The following is a 4,495-nucleotide window of genomic DNA, read 5'->3' on the forward strand; positions in this document are numbered from 1 at the left end:
GTCTAGTTAGTGGCAATTTTATTAACTGATACTGCTGTTTCTGATGTCTCAAGCTAACTGTGAAATGTGTGTTTCAACAGAATCACTTCGCTGTTGGTTTGGTCAAAAATACTCTAAGTTTGTCAAAGTCTAATGAAGGGAAGAGGACAGTGATTTAAAACACTTTGACAAGAACAATGGTCTCTCGACCTCAGCTTTCAGGTACAGGTGCCTTAGAGCACACTGGGATGCTGCTTATGAATTATTTCATGAGCACAGAAGATGCTTAATATTGCTACTGCTGAACCTGGTCACAGGCAGGTAAATGGGAAAAGTCACATGGGGCTCAGTTAAACACCACGTCTAGAAAACAGCTTCCCTCAGCTGCGCTGCTGTCACTCGGGATCACTGCCGCCTCTCCCAAAACCACTAGGAATGCCACAACCAAAAATGCCGCTTGCTGCATAAGGATGACAAAATCTGGGATTCTCTCATTGCAGAATGAGTAACTGGGGGTTTGAACATGGCAATATCCTCCATGTTGCAGAATAAGGACCATCCCCAAAGCCCAGGAAAAATACTATTATTTTTTTACTATTTAATGTGTGGAAAGTTTTTGTTGAATATTCTGAAAACTCTATGAGCGAGAATACAGAAATGCACTTGTGCAGAGAACATACCTGTGGGTTTATTTCAAGGATTAGAGGAATAAATTACAGAGAATTAAGGGAAGTTATTTAAAAGGGAGCTAAGTGGCAATTCTTGTTTACTGAATCTGTTAGTACCTGTCAGGACATTCCATGACATTCTCACAAAGGCCTCCTGTAGCTCATGTGGGCAAGTTTGATCCCATGACAGTTGGCAAGCAAGAGATGCATGCCTAGAATGTAGATGTGGAGTCATGACATGGTCACTGTCCACTCTTGAATCTGGGAATCATAGAATGTGTAAGGTTGGAAGGGACCTTTGGAGGTCATCTAGTCCAACCCCCCTGAAGTAAGCAGGGACATCTTCACTAGATCAGGTCACTCAGAGCCCTATCAAGCCTGACCTTGAATATCCCCAGGGATGGGGCCTCCACTACCTCTCTGGGCAACCTGTTCCAGTGATGCACCAAATGCAGAAGTGCTGCTGGCTCCCGGTTCCACATGTAGTGTTTGGGGCTCACTGGAACACGTTGCTCTTCAAGGTTACTCTGAAAAGCGATTCACGACTTCAGGAGTGTGCTAAAACTCAACAGCACAAATCCTGCCTTCATTCTGCCAGCCGTCGCTTTTTCTTGGTAAAGAAAACAAGCCCAGACAATAGGAGAAAGAATGAACACTGGAGCCAGGTGTGAGCTGTGGGAATGTTGGTGTGGATTATGTAGTTCCAAGGCAGCATGAGCAGAGGCTGCCACACTTCCCTCTCTTTGCACCGCATCTTGGAGGAGAGCCGCTGCAACCCGAGTTAAGGTCTCGGTGTGCACTGTCGCTCTGCAGCTCCTGCTGCCTTCCTCACTGCAGCTCCTGCTGCCTTCCTCACTGCAGCTCTGCCGTTGGACGCGCGTGGTCAACAGGTCCTGCGTGAACTTGGGATAATGACCAGCTCTTGCATAACCCTGAGAGGGAAGAAAGGTCTCGTGTCACATTGGATGGGGCCCTGGGCAACCTTGTGTAGATCCAGGCCTGGAGATTGGTGTCCCTGCCTGTGGCAGGGGGGTTGGAACTCTGTGATCCTTGGAGTCCCTTCCAACCCAGACCATTCTATGATTCTGTGATTGCTTACGAGGCACTTAAAGCAGAATGAAAACTCACGTACACTTGACTGACTCCTTAAGCAAGGCTTTGAGTGAGAAGACAGCTGTGGCAGGCAAAGCTGACAGGCACTCTCGCACCTTCAAGGGTGTGTGAGTGTCCCCCCTCCAGGAAACAGGGAGTTCTCACCTCTCCAGCTGTTTTGCTAGCTGTAGGAACACGGCAGCTGTGAATCTGTCTAGCCCGCATCGGCACAGCCCTCGCTCCCATTTGCTTTTAGGCTAAGTGTTTTTCCATAGCTACCCTCTCTTCTGCTGTTTTCTTCACTTTGGGAAATCTCATTGAATTCAGAATATAGAAAAGCTTCTAAAACTATCTGAGTATATCTTCTAGTGAGCCAAATACTGCGTGTTCCAATCACTTCAGGTTTTTGATGCAGGTACAAGGGTTTTCTTCATCTAACTAAAGGGAATTCTCAGCAAAAGCTGACGGGACCTTTGTAGTTCAGGTATTTTCCTCGTGTGTAAGTTGCTGCTGTTACTCCTTTTCCACAAATGGCTGTAAAAGAGACCGAAACCTTTTGCCAAAGCTCAAAGGGATGAGTGTGGAAAGGCCTGCCTCCTCAATGCAGTGGCTGTCAGTGATTCTGCTGACCTCCTGCCTGTTGGTCAGCATCCAACATTTACAAACAGCAAATGGGAACAGGTCACAAATGTGACAATGGAAAGCTGGATGCCATGGTAAGGTTTTTTGGTTTAATCGATGCATTCCTGGGACACTTGTGTGCAACAGTGGGAAGGCCACACAATGTAAGAGGTTTTCATGGCCTTTTCACCATCAGAGATTCCGTATGTATGAATTCAGTGTCTTCTCTGAGCCCATCTGTACGCTCAAAAAGATGATAAAAAGTCGTGTTGAAATTCTTTACCAGCTACTCTTGTAAAATGTATATGTTCATTTCAAAATCTGTATTCCTTGGGGGAAATGCTGAACTAGTTGTTCAAAAGGATTCTGTAATAAAAGTCTTTATGTTGAAACATTGCATTGCAGCATTCTCTGAGCAGAAAACCAAAGCAATTCTTCTTCCCATGTTAATTTTTCTTTAACCAAAAGAAGACAGAGGTAGAAAAGTATTCCAGGCCAGAAGTACCGTGCCTCTGCTTTGGTCCCAAAAACCTGAAATCATGAGATTTACTTTGCTTACTACCTGAGTCTAGTTCCAAGTGGGATACAGTCTGCTTTCAGAGACACTCTCTTAAATCCAGCCTTTTCTGTCTATTACATGTAAAATCTACAGATTCTGTGATTGTGACATTTCTGCTTTGAATGATTTGAAATGATCATAGCCTACATCCATGAGCACTGTCAGCTGTGAGGAGTTCAAAAGATTCAAACTGTGGATTACACTTAACCCTAACAGATTTAATGTCCTTAAAAGGATCTATTTAAGAAAACGGGTTAGCTGAAGCTGTACACTGATTCAATTTGAGAACTTACACAGCCTATCACAACCAAGGTGTTGATTTACCTTTTAAAACCACAAAGATGAGGCCAATTTAAGAGCATTTATAACATGCATGGAACTTCAAGCAAGAAAAATGGGAATATTTGAATTGAAAAGGAAGGAATCTAATGGCAAAAAGGTGAAAGGAATGGCGAGATCTGACAGAGTCCTGAATATGGGAAGGAGTAACCCCACACACGAGTACAGACTGGGCTGTGTCTGGGCCTGCTGAAAAGGTTCTGGGGGTCCTGGTGGGCAGCAAGGTCACCTGGAGCCAGCAGTATGCCTTGGCAGCATTGAAGGTAAACAGTGCCATGCATTGATGAAGACATTAGCGTAGCCAGCAGATGGAAAGTGTAACTATTCCACTTCACTTGGTAGTTGCTGGGCCACATCTGGAATAGTGTATCCCATTTCAGTCAACTTGGCTCAAGAGAGACATTAAAAAAACAGAGAGACAGCAAGGGTGCCACTACAATGCTCAGAGCATTGGAGGAACTCAGTTTGTTCAGCCCAGACTAATCACAGTCTTACAATACCTGGAGGCAGATACAGAGAGGGTGGGGGATGCAGAGTGACAGGACAATAGCCAACAGGCCTAAGTTATTGCAGGTGAAATTCCACCTGACTGTAAGAAAAACTGCAGAGTACAATGAAACACCAAAGAGATTGCTGAGAAGTGGTGGTACCTCCCTTCCTGGAAATATTTTACTCCCTTACAGCGACACACCTGCATGCTCACAGCTCTACTGTATTGAGACCCAATCAGTAGCCCCACAAAACTAGGACTTTTCAGTGCACTCATGCAGCACACAAATGAGCAAGGTGAATCGTTAATCCCTCTCAGCAATGAGAAAAGCTTAATGCTCACTTCCTCATACCTTTGGGGGAAAAAGACACATTACTGCCAGTCATCACAGTACGTCTAATACTCCAGCAGAAACTAGAAAGAAAGAATTTATCAATTACTTATCCTTAGTTTCTTAACAATTAAGTTGCAGTTTAGCTTTAATAATTTCTATAATAAAAGTTGAGTAAGGGTTGCTTTTCAAGCGGCCTTTATTCTAACATTGCTACTGTTTGTCTTTTTTCTTAATTTCTTCACCCTCACTATTACATATCTGATGGTAAAAGGAATGTTATACTAATACTTGTTTGGGCTGGAAGTACATTTAATTAGATGGGTTAGTGTACTTGTTTTATAGAGAGATTAATTCACTTAAGGGGCTCATCTTCGTATTAGAGGGAGGAATGGTTTTTTTAAGGAGGAAAGCAC

This window comes from Gallinula chloropus (genome assembly GCF_964237585.1).
Source record: "Gallinula chloropus genome assembly, chromosome: 2".
NCBI classification, from domain to species: domain Eukaryota; kingdom Metazoa; phylum Chordata; class Aves; order Gruiformes; family Rallidae; genus Gallinula; species Gallinula chloropus.